This window comes from Benincasa hispida, chromosome 6 (genome assembly GCF_027475165.1).
Source record: "Benincasa hispida cultivar pf3 chromosome 6, pf3_genome.v1.1, whole genome shotgun sequence".
Taxonomy (NCBI): Eukaryota; Viridiplantae; Streptophyta; class Magnoliopsida; order Cucurbitales; family Cucurbitaceae; genus Benincasa; species Benincasa hispida.
The window spans coordinates 35,285,215-35,303,579 of NC_143483.1; the positions used below are offsets into that span (position 1 = coordinate 35,285,215).

At 32.1% G+C, this 18,365-nt stretch overlaps 1 long non-coding RNA gene across 1 annotated transcript; it reads left to right on the forward strand.

The window, feature by feature from the left end:
• The first annotated feature begins 16,816 nt into the window (after window positions 1–16,816).
• Window positions 16,817–17,885, forward strand: LOC150035629 (uncharacterized). The gene is made up of 2 exons (XR_016530356.1): window positions 16,817–17,099; window positions 17,455–17,885. It is a non-coding gene; the product is annotated as an uncharacterized LOC150035629 (long non-coding RNA).
• Window positions 17,886–18,365: the final 480 nt, after the last annotated feature.

Genomic DNA, 18,365 nt, shown 5'->3' on the forward strand with positions numbered 1-18,365 from the left:
TCCCTATGTTTCACTAAAGATTCGGTCCCATAACCGTGTTCTTCAACCGGAGAGTAGCGAGGATTTATCATTGGTGGTGCCGATTACTCACAGAGATGAAGATACTAGTGAAAACTACAATGGTTGTATTTCTAACTCTCTTTGCATGCTTAATCCTTGCTTATTTAATGTAATTAGAGCGTTAATGATCCATCGCTTCTGCTATGCATGCTTCTTTTGTTCCATCAGGATCAAGTCCAGCACCTGGCTTCGCCTCATATGAAAATCAATATCAATCCTGCTTCTTTCACCTCATATGTGAGATCAAGTTTGGTCCTCCGGCTCCGCCTTATATAGTGAGATCAAGTTCGATACTCCTAGCTCTACCTCATCCGTGAGATCGAGTCTTGTCTGCCTGACTCTACCTCAACTGCACAATCAGGTTTGATCTGCCTTGCTTCGTTTCATTTGCGTGATCAAGTCCAATCTACCAGGCCCCGCGTCTGGTCGGCCAAGATTTGCCTTATATGTAAGATCAGAGTCAATGAAACACTTGGATCAAAGCGACCTGAGCACCAAGATTATAGCCAACGGAACATTGAGATCAAAATCGATAGAACATTAAGATCAAAACGACTGAACGCTCAGGTCGCGCACTATGAGCGAAGCCAATGGAACACTAAGATCATAGCCGGTAGAACACTGAGCTTGAAAATGATGGAATGCTCGAATCAAAATTGAAGCGAAAATCCAATAGAAACCTTATGTCATTCACTAAGATCAAAGCCGGTAGAGCACTGAGCTTGAAACAGACAGAATGCTAAAGTCAAGGACTAAAGCAAAAATTGACGAAATCCTTAAGTCATGAAATAAGATCATGCTTACAAGAGGAACGCTAAATTGAAGCCCTGAACTACCGCTTGTTCTATTCTTTTCTCTAAAAAAAAGAAAAAAAAGAAAAAAAAAAGAGGGTCACTTGCCATGTTAAAAAATAAAGAAAAGAAGGAAAGTAATAAATTGCTTAAGTGAATAAATATATAATAAACAAGGTGAAGCTAGCAACTACCCTTGCAGACTACATAATCACCCACATAGAGGTTATGTCTAGTTGGAGTCAGATCATTGTTGGTAGAGCTGGTAACCACCTATGCAGACTACACAATCACCCACGTAAAGGTTGTGTCTAACAGGAGTCAGATCGTTGCTGGCGGAGTTGGCGACTACCTCTGTAGGCTACACAGCCACCCACATAGGGATTGTGTCTAATAGAAGTCAGATCATTGCTGGCGAATCTGGTGACCACCCCTGTAGGCTAAACAATGACCCACATAGGGGTTGTGTCTAGTAGGAGTCAGATCTGTTGGGATTGGTGTCCTAATTCTCTTGGAGTCTTATTGTTTTGTAAAGATACACATTGTTTGATGAATAAAATAAGCGTTATTTAATTTTGGCATTTACTCATATCCAATAAACAAAGTTCTTTGGTTATCTTATGTGAACTTAAGCATGTATTTGTAATATACAAATAGATCGTGCCTTAAGTAATAACCTAAATAGATCTGTAGTATAAGGATTAAGGTGGGATATCTGATCTTGGTGACACTACGGATACGACCCGCTTTGTAGAGGTTTGCAAGTGTTATAAACTACTACAAATGGTTGATCCTGACCATTCATGTGGAGACGTGCGAGCGGGGGTGTCCTATACAAATAGTTCGTATAAGACCTGGACCATGAGATGATTAGACTCTGTATATAACGTCGTTGATACTAGAGACTTGCATCTCACCTAAATGACCATAGGTGACACGACCTCAATCCTGAGTGTTTTGGGAACTCCTGCCTTTAAGGTGGTCCTTTGATTAGTATGAGTGAGAGTGGCAAGATTGCCAACTCAACATGCCTACCTTCTTGGGGACTTGTCTGATCTGGGAGCTGGGAACTCAATCCACAAGATGGAATTCACTCCTTTCCCGAAGCAGGGATAAGTATAGAGATTGCTCCCTTAAGAGCTGATTTTGAGAATTGAACATAGTGGCCACAACTTCTCTTTGGAAGAGAAGACTCAGTCATAGTAGGACTATGACTTATGTTCATTAGAGGGATCAATGGTACTTAAGGAGACAGATGTAACTACAGGGGCATAACGGTTATTGGAAGGGTTGTAGCATTGCTGATTGGTTAAGATGAACACATAATATATCTGTGGTGAGGAGAGTTCAGCTTTCGGTCTTTAGTGGAGTGCCTGGTAGTTAAAGGATGGTGGATCCTGTGACTGAAGAGTTTAGTCAATTATTCACGTACCATTGGAGTTTCGAGCTACAGGTCTATGAGGTCCCCTTGGTAGCTCAATGGATTCAATTGAGGATCAGTTCTTGGTGTTGATTTGAAATGTTCAAATTGACAAGAGGTATTTTGATTATATATAATATAATCGATTTGATGTATGAGATACATCTAGTGGAGGATTGATGTAAATGAGATTTACATTAAGTACATGGAATAGAAAAAGAACGATGGTTTATATGTTTCATGAGATGAAATATTAAAACTATAAGTTATAAATATAGTATGATAAGTTAGTTATCATTTATATTTATAATAATATTCATTATTTGATAATTAATTCTTTTTCTTTAATAACCAATTGAGTGGGTGGTTATTGGATTCATGGTAACTGTGAGATAAAAGAAAAATGGTTTTCCTAATTTTAAAAAATATTTACAAACTATTGAAAAGTTTTCATAAAAGTTTTGGAGATTTCTCTCTCGGCGAAAAAGGATCTCACGGAGTTGTCAAGTAAATATAGATTTACTAAACGGTGGCTTGGGCTAGCTAAACGATCGTGCATCCGCGAGCTAAACGATCGTGTAGTATTTATCAAACGATCGCATAGCTTTTGTTAGACGATCGCTTGCCCAAAGTAAACGATCGTGTAGTGTCTATAGGCGATAGACCGAGCTAAGCGATGAGCTAAACGATCGCATAGCTTTTGCTAAACGATTGGGCATCGACCTATGCGATAGGTCTTCGCCATCTCCCACTTACCCAGTCATGTACACGATCGGTGTTTCCTCCTTCATCTACCTCATTTGAAGTCCGAACAAAGCCCACCCTCTAGATTCTCACACCGAGAATACCAAGGTAGCCTTGTTGGTGGTGCAACTCGACACTGTCGACATTCTATGGAGGCCATTCGTGCTGTTGCTGAGGAGTTCGTGGCCAAGGCGATCGTTGAGAATGAGTGCAAAGAGTTCATGCTGTGTTGTCGTTGTGTAGATTGAGCGTTCGAGGTTGCTGTTATTCGAGCAATCGTGCGCAAAGGAGCGTGGAGACGCATCTTCAAATGTTCGTAGAGTATTGCTCTTTGTTTATTTGAGTTTTCATGCTGTAATTTCTATATTAATTGTATAACCGCTTGTTTAGAAGTCGACTGTAAATGTAATGTTCATTCATGATTGTGATTTGGAATAATCTTATTTCTGTTACTCAAGAAAATCTCAAATCCGATTTCCTTCAAGATCGTTGTTGACGGAGTTGGCGACCACCCCGACAAACTACACAATCACCCACATAAGGGGGTGTGTCTAATAAGAGTCAGATCGTTGTTGGCGGAGCTGGCAACCACCCCTACAGGCTACATAGTCACCCACATAAGGGGTATGTTTAGCAAGAGTCAGATCGTTGTTGGCAGAATTGGCGACCACCCCTATGGGCTACACAGTCACCCAATAGGGGCTGTGTCTAGCAGGAGTCAGATCGTTGTTAGCGGAGCTGAAGACTGCCCCTGCAGGCTACACCGTCACCTACATAGGGGTTGTGTCTAGTCACCCATATAAGGGTTATTTCTAGCAGGAATCAGATCATTGTTGGTGAAGCTGGCGACCACCCCCTACAGGCTACGCAGTCACCCACATAAAGGTTGTGTCTAGCAAGAGTTAGATAATTTTTTGTAAAGCTAACCACATAATCACCCATATAGGGGCTGTATTTAAAGTCTAATCGATTGTGAGCAACTTTGGTGACAATCTCATTGCAAGGGGGAAAGCACGTCAAACATTTAAGGATATATCCACCAAGAGTATACAAAAAATATGATTCTCAAAATAAATAAATAAATATATATATATATATATATATATATATATATATATATGTATGTATAAGAAAAAAAAGGAAAAAAGGAAAAAAGGAAGAAATGGAAAATGGAAAAAAATGTAGAAAAAAGGAACAAGGAAAACAAAGGAAAAACAAAAAACAAAAGGAAAAAGGGTGAAACATGAAAAAAAAAAAAGAAAAAAGAAAAAAAAAAAAGAGGAAAGAACACAAAAAAGAGAAAAAATAAGAAAGAATAAAAAAGAAAAAAAAAGAAGGAAGAAAAGAAAGAGGAGAATAGAGTAGGAGTGGAAAATGTGAATGAAAAAGATGTATATGGTGAGTCCTATTTATAAAGATCAAGAGGGATTCAAATTCCTAATTTAATTTAGTTTTCCTATTAAGATCTTATCAAATTGAGGATAAAATCACTTTGAGATTAAATTGTGAATAAAATCTCAAGTTAAGATTTGATCATATTCCAAATTTTATCCCAAGTTCAAATCATCCAAATTTAGCCTTCTATCCTCAAAGCAAAATTAAATTAGGGGTAAAGTTTCAAATTTATCTCAAAATAAAATTTGACCATATTCCAAATTTTGTCTAAAATTCAAATTAAGTTTAGCTTTTATCCTCAATCCAAATCAAATTAGGGGTAAAATTTCAAATTAAAATTTGGCTATATTCCAAAGTTTATCCCAAATTCTAGTTCAACTTATGTACTAAATTCATAGTTTGACTGACACATCAATTGGGGTCAAATTCAATAAAAAAAAATATATGTTTGAATTTCGATTTCAATTTTATATTTTTTTTAGATTCATCCACCCATATATGTACATAAATTTTGAAAAAGGGATTTATTGATCGAGAAATTTTAGACTAATCGCAAATTGTCACGTCATTTACTAAATTAATGACAAAATTCCTAATAATTGAATTTGAGACTAATTAGAAGTTTACATGTGTCCTAAATTGAAGTTGAAGACATAAATTGAGGAATTCCAATGATGTCACATGTTTTCTTCATAACCGTTGGATTGAATAAAATTAATTCGGTCCAATTCGATATTGTTATTTGCGCCAAAAGTCGAGTTCCTTAATTTGACTCAAATGTCAAATAAGGCCCAACCCCATTTCGTTGGGCCCAAGGGCCATGTCCATGAACCAATCAAGCCTGAGCCTACGAAGTCCTAAAAACTCTATAAATAGAGGAGTTCTCTTAATTTGTGGGGGTCAACAATTTTACACTCCAGAGAGCCTAAAGGGAATTCTCTAAGACTCATTGACTCCTGAAGACTGAACCACCCGTTGAAGCTCAAGCTCTAAAGATATGAAGATTCTTCAAGAACTTCAATTTCAAGAACACCACGCGCTCTGCTTACTTGCGCTCTGCTTCCTTAAGTAAGCGTACGCATTCCACTGAGAGAGAATCAGAGGATCAAGTACTAGAGATCGAACCACAACACATCAAATCTATATCAACACAAGTTCAACTCTACTAAACAAGATTCTTCGAAAGCCTAGTGCGAACATGAGCAAAATTAATTATTTAACTATCAAATAATAATATTAATTAAATTATTAATTACAAATATTCATAAAATGAGTAATTCATAATTAAGGTTACTTGATTACATAATTTGATGAATGTATATAAATATTATGTATTAATTAATAAAACAATCAAAATCAGTTTAAAAATAAATATGACATTTTGTGATTAAAAAATAATGAATTATAATTAATCAATGATAAACTAATTATAACTATTAAAAAATAATCTCATAAAATATTAATCATAATGATAATTAATAACTACATATATAATTTATTAATGAATTAATAGTGTGAATGCATTGGTTCACGGTTTATTATATAATTAATTAATTTATCTATGAATATGGATGTCAAATTCAAATATTATAATTTAAATTTAATATAATTTTTTAAATAATAAATTTAATATTCATATATTAATTAATTTTAATAATATAAGATAAAAGAATAAATTCATATATTAAAAGGGGAGAGAGAGTGAACATCAAGAAAACTCATTCTTTTGGATGGATATCATCCATGGATATAAGAAACGCATGAGAATAGCTTATTCCCATATCTAAATCTTCAAAACTTATACCAAACAAGGGGACGTGTATCCCTTACCCATTCACACCCATATCCCATTCTAATTCCCTCAATTCAAACGTCCTCATAGATTGGATATGTAAAGCGAGGGTAAATATATTAAGGGGGTAGAGGGGTATGTGCCCTCTTAAATAGTATTGTTTTATGTATATGTATGTTGTTTTTTTATTAAATATATAAAAAAAAATTGCAGTTGTAGTTTAAATATAAATTATTATTTGTCAATGTAGATACCATTATTTGAAGTTGGTTTAGTGACTTGGAGCATGGTATTCTTTACTGTATTACATTTTAATTTTTCTCACACACATATGGATATATACTAATATTTTTGGATCTTTATAAAATCATTTTACGAAAATTGATTGAATGAATTTTTTGTTTATATGTCTAGGTGAATACTTTTTCATTCTATAAATTACTTCAATTTTATATGTAATAGATGCCCTAAATATTTAAAAGGGAAACTTAAAAAAAAATTATTTACACAAAATAGTAAAATTTAATCTGATAGAGGCTAATAGAAATCCATCAGTGACTATCAATGATAGAAATTGGTAGAAGTCTATCATTGATACTATGTGATAGATGCTGATAGAAATCTATCGGTGTTTTTTTTTCTATTTCTGTAAATAGTTTGACATTTTTTCTATCATGAAAATTTTCTTATTTAAAATGTTTAAAAATTAATGGTTTTATAAGACAAAAAAAATTGTGTCTTTTTTAACCTTAAATTTTAAATTTTGTAAGTAATAGATATATTAATTTTAAAAAGATATCTCAATGTTACGAGGCACAAAGTTAAGCTTAATGGCTAATATAATCTTTAACGTTTAACATTTTCATACATGTAAGAGACATATTAGATGCAAAATTGATATTTTAAGAATATATTAAAGGGCTATTTACAAATATAGGAAAAAAAAAATATTTACAAATATAGCAAAATTTCTGTCTATCTGCAATAGACCACGATTGACTACTATCTGTATTTATCTGTGTCATGATAGACACAAATAATAGTTTGACAAGTGCATCGTCAGAGGGAGGCGTGTCATATGATGATTGAAAGCTTTGGCGGAGATAGAGGTGAGGTTTGTGAATGAGAGAGAAGCCATTTTTAGAGGAAGAAGATGAAGTTGAAGATGGGGATGAAAAGGAGAGTGAGGAGAAAGAATGATAATTCTAACAATTTTTTCCTCTTTTATTTTTTTAAAATGATTATTCATGGGTATATACACGAAAACTTAGACTATGCATGAGGAGAGATACCAAAACCCTAGATAATTTTTCTAATTTCTTTTGTTTTATGAAAAATATGGATAAGGCTTTAATGGTAAATAGAGCCAAACATAAGTGAAAATTGTAGTTTATCAAACTATTTCTGAAATAAATGGAGTCTATAAGAAAATAGTGTAATATGACTCTACAAGCCTTCTATGTAGAAAGTCCCTGTATCAAACACAAAATAAAATATTTGGGGACTTATTAAACATTTTTAAAGTTTATGAAGTATATAAAAACAAATCTAATTGAAAATGGGGCCCAAACAACCGCTTAAAACTTATATCTCAAACATCATCCTGACTATAATGACAATTTTATCCTTTGAAACCAAATTATACCTATTCCTGAAAATTAAGGGACGACTAGAAAGTACTTTCTCATAATTTTATAAATTTGAACCTCTTGCTAACTCATTCACTCATTGGAAATTATTCGATCTGAGTTCTCAAAAGATGTATTACAAAGTTTTTTCTTGTTATAGGCCCGTTTGGATTGTTTAAGAAAAAAATATTACTCAAAAAGTTTATTTTTATTTAAACGCTTTTAATAAAAAACTAATTAAAATATATTTAAAAAATTATTTTAAGTAGTTGCCAAACACATTGTCTTCTTCCAAAATAACTTATTTTTTAAATTTCAATATTTGATAATATATTTCAAACAAATCCTAAATCAATAAAAATCGGCTTCAATCTGCCGCTTGAAATCCTATATGCATTTATTCAAATTAACATCATTTTCTTTTAATTATAATCTTTTTGTTTTGTTTTGATTTATTTTTTATTTTCAGAAATTAACATCTGCTGATTTATCTCACAAAATTTTCAATTTTTTCTTCATCAAAGGGAGCGACAAAAACATTTCATTGATAATTACGAAGTACAATAAAGAGATCGGAGAAAAGCCTTCTAATTCATGAAAATAGTAGATGCATCATAATTATAAAACTTTGATTTAATACACCAATATGCAACTAATAAGATGAGGTCCTCGCAGAAAAGATCTTAATTTTTGGCCGTATCTTTGAAGATTCTGCGATTGCTTTCCATCAAAATGGACCAAAGAATAGCCCCAGTGATGGTACTCTTAAGAACATCTTTGTCTCACTTCCTTGAAAGAGATAAGAATTGAGAAATCAATTCATTCAAAGAGGTAGGATTGTATATTATTGAGAAGCAAGATTTAATATAGACCAGAAAGCTTTGAAATATAAACAATGTAGAAATATATGTTATTTTGAATTTTGCATTTGATAACAAATACATGCATGGGAGGAGGAAAAGTTGTATGCATACTTTTGTGACATTAAATCAAACGAGGTTATTTATTTTATTTATTATAATGTTTGATTATACTTTAATTCTATTAATTTTGTCCATACAAATTGACTAGAGTATAATGTATTATGTAATTCGCGCACGATATTATGCTCATCTTCGATATTTACAAATGAAAATTATTGTGGGGGTGCATTTCGAGCTACAATCATTTCCGTGTAGTCCACCCAAATACTCAATTACAAGTTGTCACGTGTCAAATTTTCCTTTTTTTTTTTTTTAGAGAAAGATGGTTTTTTTATTTATATATTTTTCTCTTATATGTAACGGCAGAAAAACTCCTCTTTGAATTGGTGTCTTTCTCGAGGTCTTCCTCTTCTCTTTCATGAAATCTTCCTTACTATGATTTTGACAAGGATCCGATTTGCGAGAACCTTCTTTGAAAGAAGTGAAGGAAAAAAAGGAAGGAGATTTTTAGAGAACTTTTCTCTAATTTTTTGGAGAGTTTTTCCAAAGAATCTTTACAAAATGATTGTAGAGATTATCGTTGTTGTGTGTTCTATGAGGGTTCTTTAGGGCCCTTTATATAGGACATAACTAGGCTAATCCTAATCGTATTAGGATAATTGTTGTATGCTTGATCTTGTTCAAATATTGAGGGATAAAATCACAAGTTTTTTCTTAACAAGCCCAAGTATAAACTTAATAAGAGATAGACTCGATGAGGACCGAGGTTGAATATGAGGATTAATTAAATAAAACAAATTTCAAGAATGGCTCTATACTTAAACTTATAGATGGGTTATCAATAAGTGAAGTGATTTGTAATGCATTCAAGTGCACAACACAGTAGAAAGTGTAAAAGAAAACAAAAAAGATGGTGGAGTTGAGATAAGTAATCTTCATTCCGTTGAACTCAATGATAAGCTTTCATTCATGTTCATAACCTTAAAGGACTCTACCTCTCGGTGAGTTAGGTACATGTTTAGATTACTCCAAATGTAAGGTTATATTTATTTCTATATACACTATTTACTTGATTTAGTGAGATTGACAATTACTTGCTCTCTCGAGTAGTTGATTGTTACCACTTGATTTGACTAGTTAGATGTTACTAAGAGTTGGATTTAAGTTCATATTAAATCAAACGAACTTTGCTTATCAATGAGCTCGTAGAAATGAAGATTAACGCATCCTAACACATTAATGGTTTAGCTACTCATGAAGAAGTAAATGAAAACGGAAGGGAGAGATAATGAAGTCATGGAAATCATGATGTGTATTAAAAATATAATGAAGAAGAGAAGTGCTGAAACAAAGTATAAACTAGACGTAAAGTAAATAGATTATTGGACTAAAAAATCGATTGTTGGCAGTAGTTTCGTGCTTCCTGTCGATTTGAGATAGAAAGTCTATTGTGCTCTGCAGTGGAGTGGTGGAGCTTTTCTTCTCCGGAGGTGGCCATGATGGTGGGCTTCACGAGGAACATAGCCACAGGAATGGGTTGATGGCTCTTCACCAAATTTGTGATGAAAAATGTTTCTTGATGTCTGAATCTGTTTAATACATTCAGGACTAACATATCTATATAGAGCTGAATGTAGGAACCATTTCTACCGCTTAGGATTTTAGCAGACGCGTTAGATAACTTTTTCATGTTCGTTGTTGTAATTGTCAATGGTCCCCTCGTGGATAAGTCCAATGCCAACTTCTTTTCTCCTTGTTTTCATCTATATTGTTGCACATTTAGCTTATTAGCAAGGTAAATTTACTTAACCTCTTCATTTGAATTCATTGAATGCATGAAAATGAATTTTGCCCAATTTTCTTATGATTTCAACGTTTTTTTTCATCAATTATTTCTAAATATTCTAATTTTAAGAGACAATCGGTAACTTATTTAATTATAATTATCTCATTTTAATATCTCATATTAAAGTTATAACATTAATTATCAATTCTAATATCTCACATTAAAAGAATTTAAATATTTGAATCATATTTAAATATATTAATTCTCTTATTATCTCATTAATTTGAATCCCATCCAAATTAAATATTCTCCATATTATATGGTTGTAATTTGAATCTAATTCAAATAAACTTTATAATAAAGTATATTTTAATTATATCCAATACAATTAATATTTTTCCTAAAAAATTTGAATGCTTCAAATTTTCTTTTAATATATTTGATCCTTGTTGGTCCGTGATGAGCTAACAAGGAAACCTTATGGACCTACATATTATAAGCTTCAATGATCCAAGATTAATTAACTAAACTCTCTAATTAGTTAATCTTCATTCATTAACCACATGGAAAACCACTATAGACTCATATTTGCATTTCTATGTACTATAGGACAAGTTGTGTCCATAGATATAGTCATTATAAGCAAGCAGATTATTCATGAGTTGTCCATAAATACAACTAAGTCAAAATTTCTTTTTACCTCTGTAATTACCTCTATCTCAAGTACCATTGATTCTCTAATGAATAATTTGTTTATGGTCCAACTATAAATTAATTCCTTCTTGGAAAAGTGTGAGGGTGGGCCTCTTGTTCAAGTCATAAAGTCAACACTTAGAACAACTCATCTACATATCCTATATGGAAAACACTGACTTCCATCTTGTGAAGTTATGTTCCCAAATCCTTATCTGATCAAGTCCCTAAAATGGTAGGCATATAGAGTCGACGACTTAAGCCACTCTCATCCATGTAAATCAAAGGATGAGCTCTCACAGATAGAAGTTCATAACTCATTCAAGATCAAGATCAGGTCACACATGATTATCTTGTGAAATATAAATCTCATCAATTAATGGATTTACAAAGAGAAATTAATTATTTCGCGGTCTAATCTTATACAAACACTTTCTATAGATATATCTCCACTTACATGTCTCCACATAAACAATTTGGATCAGACAGTTTGTAACTATTACAAAGTGGGTCGTATCCATAGTGTCACCAAGATAATGCACCCAACCTTATCTATATACTATAGACCCTTTAGGATATTACTTGAACATAATCCACGCAACTACATATTATTGAAGATTACATAACTAACCTTGGATTTTAATTGTTATTGGATAATTTCATATTGCATATTTAAATAATTAAATCAATCAACTAAATGATTAAAAGGCTTTAGGATACAAGTCACAACAATCTTCCATTTGCACTAAAGCCGTGAGACATCTATCTTAGGACATACTCTATACCCAACATATTCTCTATAATGACCCCAAATTTAACTAGGGAACTGTAATATAATTTCCTTTCCACTAATTCTAGTAACCATGAAACTTTTTTTTAAAAAAAAATGGCAGCACAACGATGCTACCACAACAAAATGAAAAAAATTTCTTTGACACTTGTTTATAAAAAAAAAAAAAAATCGCACTCCCAATGATATTTAAAACAACTTTTTCTTCTTAACAGAACTCTTAGAGTTTCCAGAACACTAATACTCAAAATAACTACTTAATCATATCCAACAAAATTTACTGAACAAAACAAACTTAAACTACCATACAATCAATAATAAAAAAAATGGACTAAAACCTATTACAAGTTCACAACTCAAAGACAATTGGAAACCAACTTAACCTAAACCAAAGTTTCACATTCCAAAAGTGCAAAATAAAATAGACTCATAATGAAAAGAAGCAAACAATAACATAAGCCTAAAAGTTGATCTTTCTCAAGCTCCCTCCTCAGCATCACTAAGGTTGCAATACCTAAGGCCTCAATGCTTCTCTACCATACTCAATGTTTTCCCCTTGACCATTTTTACCCAAGGTCATTAAAATATATATCGACCCTTGACCATTTCCACTCAAGGCTTAACTGCTCATCGATCTTTAACAATTGGATGAAGTTAAAAAATATAGTGTTTTTTCAAACTATTGACAAAAATGGGGTATATGGAAAAGTATTTTTAAAAATAGGTGGGAATGGAAAGTATTGACAAAAGTAGGGTAGTGAAATCGTGTATGGGGTACACGATTAACATTTGGAAGAATTGTGTACGGTGTACACGATTTACGTTTAATCCAGTCAGCACCACGTCAGCTAACTTGGTTGACCGATCGCATAGAGACTCATGAACCCATTCCACAATTTTTTTCTTTTTTTTAAAAAAAAAGATTGACTAATTATTTTTTTTTAATCGAAGATGTACAACAATATTAAGACTTTACAAATTTTTTCATTATTAAAATTAATTATATATTTAATCTACAATGAAAACATAATTATTCTGCACTCATATTAAAAAAAAGATATCATGATCTTAAAGAAGATTTACAATTAGTTTTTTAATTTCAAAATAGAAGTTTACATGAAATTTGAAGACGACCCCCTAGCCCTTACCCTACATGGGGGTTGTCTTTGTGTCACTCTAAAGTAAGTTCATCCTGCTGTCGTTGTCATCTACGAAGAATACGTCTTCGATCAGTGTCAGCAACATTGAGTCATCTTGTTTGTTGAATAATACTTTCTATGTTGACCAATGTTTAGTGACACATTGAACCCAACTCTAGTAAGTTGTGCTGTATTAAATATTGTTGTACATCTCCGGTAAAATTATTATGTACGATGAAAAAATAAATATTAAACAATATTCATATCATATATATGAAAAATGTCTGATTTTAAATCTCTTACCATGCAGTAATAGTAAGCGCCGTCAGGTGTGGTAAATCGCCTCGTGATTGAATCGTACCAGGAAAAGTAGTCATCTGATACAGCTGGCACATTTTTTATTTCTCCCTATGCACAACGATCATGTCGTCTATACCAGTCTTGGTCGTGCTTACCTCTCAAATCAATCTGGTGTAGTATTGGGAGTGTATAGGAAAACGAAAGTATCGTTTGTCGCATACCGAACTGTCTCAACACACGATCTGGATGATGCCACTCTACTATATGGAAGCATATAAGAGGGTTAACGGTCAACCAAATGTCTTCACCACCACGATAGTAATCGAGTAGTGATGACCAAATCTCTTGTGTGTATGACGTCCAATTAATCTGACAAAAAAAAGAAGAAGAAGAAGAAGAAGAATAAGATAAGTATACATCCAAAATGTTTTAAATATTCATTTATATATACATTTATTACCTGATTGTGCATCAGTCTATCGAATATTTTTCGGTATACTAGCAACATATTTGCTGACTGTTCAGAGGCAGCTAATACACCACTCCATCTAAAATTATAAAAAATACAATTAATTTATATTTTTACATAAAATGATAAAAAATAAATAAATATAGAAATGAAATAATACCTAGCACTAAGTGGACGATGATCCGGGGCCTGTAACTGAACTTGTGGTGCTATAATTGGAAATCTATTATAAACCCATACATGTAGTAGTATCAGTGGTTCTGCTATTTCCAACGCTTGTGCATTGGTAGCCCGACAAAGTTCTCTATACAACCATGCAAGACATGCACCACCCTAAGAGTACGTACCAGCATGCTCGAAATCAGACAGTAGAGGTAGAAACATGAGATGTACTATAGTATTTGACTTGTCAGCGAACAAAAATCCTCCAATAAGCTGCATAATGTATGCTCGTGCATATCTACGTACACTAATGTCGTCGGCATCGGGAGGTATTTTTGGAAACTGGGATGCCAACCAAGGGATACTCAATCTTGAGCCTTTCAGATAATCTGGTAGAACGCCTAAGAGCTCTTAACAAACATTCTTCCAATCATTTTGTAGTGAACCAGTCAATGCTTGCCCATCCACTTATAACCCAAACTGAATGGCAACAACCTGTAGCATAATTGTACATTCCCCACAAGGCAGGTGAAATGTGTGGGTTTCTAGTCTCCAACGCTCAACTAGAGCAGTAGTGAGGTGCCAATCAAGTTGGATAAATCCGATTTGTGCAACTCCAAGAAAACCTACCTGTTCAATGTAGGGAATAATACGTTGATCAAATGGGATAGTATGTTGTGCAGATGCCTCCCTTCTCCGACAACTCAAAACTACTGTAGAAGAACTATTCCAAATCGATGTGAATGATGCATATTTTGTTGATATAGTTGTACGTGATTAGAAGGATTAGGCTCCATTACCTAAGAAGTTCAAATTACATTATATAATAAAATCCATCACATAAAAGATACATAAAAAGTATATAAAAAGATACAATTACATGAAAAAAAGTATAGGATTAGAACTATTCATTTCCTTTGTTGAGTTAATGGAAAAATATTGTTAAATTAGACTAATCATTTAATTTAGTAATCTAGTGGAATCTTAAAGTTGAGAAAGTTAGGATATAAATTGATGTTACAAAGGGATATGTGACTACTGTTGGGGTTTATGCCTTATGTGGTTTGTAATGTATAAACAAAATCCATTTATTTAATAAAATAAGAAGTTATTTTATTTGATATTTTGATTTGTGTAACTCAATCCAATAAACTAAGATTCAAGGTTATTTTATGTAACTTGAATAGTATGTGGTTGATATAAAGGTGAATCATGTTCAAGTAATAACCTAAAAGTTTTATAATATATGGATAAGGTTAGGTGCCTTATCCTAGTAATACTATGGATACCACCCACTTTGTAAGTGTTACAACTGATTTGGTCCAATTCGTTCATATATAGACATGTCAGTGGGGATATCTTATATAGAGAGTTTATATCAAATCGAACCGCAAAATAATTAATCTCTCTTTGTAAATCCATTGAATGAAGAGATTAATATTTCATAGGATGACCAGATATAATGCGATCTAAATCCTGAGTGAGTTATGAATTCCTGCCTATGAGGGGTAATAACCTAAAAGTTTTATAATATATGGATAAGCTTAGGTGCCTTATCCTAGTAATACTATGGATACCACCCACTTTGTAAGTGTTACAACTGATTTGGTCCAATTCGTTCATATATAGACATGTGAGTGGGGATATCCTATATAGAGAGTTTATATCAAAACGAACCACGAAATAATTAATCTCTCTTTGTAAATCCGTTGAATGAAGAGATTAATATTTCATAGGATGACCAGGTGTAATTCGATCTAAATCCTGAGTGAGTTATGAACTCTTGCCTATGAGGGCTTGTCCTTTGATTTGTATGGGTGAGAATGATCCAAGTCGCCGACTCAATAAACCTATCATTTTGGAGACAGAATCGAGGCGGGATCTAGGAACATAGTACACAAGATGAAATTCAGTCGTTCTTGAGTTTAGGGTAAGTAGATGAGTTGTTCTCTTAAGTACTAACTCCAAATCTTGAACAACGGGCTCCCTCTCATTGGCTCGAGAGAAATTTTGTTTATAGCTGGACTAGAAACAAGTTGTTCACTAGAGGATCAGTGGGACTTAAAGAGCAAAAGGTAATTACAAGGGGTAAAACGATAATTTGACCAAGTTGTAATTACAAAAGAGTCGTGAAGGATAGGCTTACAGGTAATGGTTATATCTATGGACACAAAAATATTCTATAGTGTAAAGAGTGCAACTATGGGTTTTAGTGGAGTGACTCATAGTTAATGAATGTTGATTAATTTAATTAAAGAGTTTATTTAATTAATCTTGAATCATTGGAGCTTTTAATCTGTAGCTCCGTTAGGTACTTCTAATAGCCCACTAAAGGTAATAACAAGGATTAATTAGTTTTGGAAGAATTTAAACTATTCAAATTATAAAGAAATATATGTTAATTGTATATGATACAATTAATATAATGGATATAGATACATTATATCATAAAGTTAATTTAAATAATTCAAAATTAAACTATGAGAGAATAATGTATTTAAATAAAATTCAAACATTAAATTATATGAATAAGATTTTGAATATGATTTAAATGTAATATTAATTAAATATATGATATTTAATTAATTAAAAATAATTAATTGGATTAATTAATAATTATTAAATTAAAATTAAATTAAAATTTATTTAATTTAATAAATTAAATAATAACTCCCTTACCATTACAGGTGGTTAAGGTGAGTGGGGTGAAGGGAGTTAACTCCCATCTTTCATTATGCAAAGAATCTGTAGATTTTAAGATCATATAAGTTTTTTTCTTTCGCTCTCTCAACTCTCTCTCAAACTCTCATCACTCTAAAATAACATAGAAAAAGTTTCTCTGAAAAATCTTCCCTTAATTTTTGAAAAGTTGGTTCCCTTAAACCAAATCTTTGTCGGAGAATAAGGAGGAGACTTCGCGATGGTGTCTTGTTCGAGATCTAAAAAGAGTTGCAGAGATCGTACTGTTTGAGGAATTGGAGAAGTTTTAAAGAATTAGTCTTCAAAGGTAATTCCCTTTTCTCGGAAATTCTTCTCTATATAAAAACATGCTTAGTTTAGATGTTTAATATTCTTTGTATTTTCTGTAAATTCGAAACATAACTAAAAACACAGACAATTGATTACTTTTGCATGGGTTGAATTCCTTCGATTGGTCTCAGAGATAAATCATGCTTTTGATTTTGTTTTGAATTGAAACAGAGAAGAAAGGTGGGATCTTTTAATTATAGGGTTTTGAATGTATGTTGGGTTTTAAAAAATAGGCGTAAGTTTTTCATTGATTTGATCGATGTAAAGGCCAATTATTTTGGTCATTTTAATTATGTAATTGAGTTTGTAATTTCCTATCGTTCTTGGTGAAGTGTTTGCTGTAAAAAGGGCCGAAAACAGAGGTGGAAAGATGGTTTTCAGAGTGCAGACCCAACACGTTTCAGTGCAGATTCGTGCCATATGTCAACGTTTGTTCATCACTAAAACCTTCTGATTGTCGTCCACCATTGTTTGTCTGTCATAGAAAAGTGAAAGCGCCTGATAAGAAAGACCAGCGCCAAGACGCTTCGACGATTGAAGATGCAACTTTTGCGTGCGAGTGGAGATGCATTTTTGTTTCAATTATTTGTAATTTTATTATTTTATTAATTAAATTAATATAATTTGATTATATTAATTTAATTATTTTTTCTAAGATGTTAAAAGTTGGTCTATTTTTTCTATTTAATTTCTTATGCATTGGATGTATGTATAAATTAATATTTAATTACATGTCGCATAATGTATGTCATTTAGTTTAAAATCTCACGTTAGGTTAACTATATTCATGCATCATATCTTATTATAATTGTTATATTATATGAATGCATGTTATTTAAGCATGTCATGCACAATATTTAAATAAGAGTGTTATATTATATGATAGCATGATTATATATTTTTTTTATTAGTATTAATATAAGAGTTATATTAATTAATGAAAAGGCATAATCATGAATCATATTTAATTATAAATGTTATTTTTAAAGTTTAGATTAATTCTTAAAGTATGTACATGCATAATTTTACTATATAATTTGCATGATTGTAATATAAGTGTTATATTATATGTTTTAATGTAGGATTAAAAACATGCCTATTATATAGTTTTTCATTAATATTAATATAAGAGTTATATTATGTATGTTAATGAGAATTTATATGCATGAAATATGGTTTTATTAATTAGATTATAATCGTTATATTTAGTTAATAACACCATGTTTGCATTTAATAAGTTTTA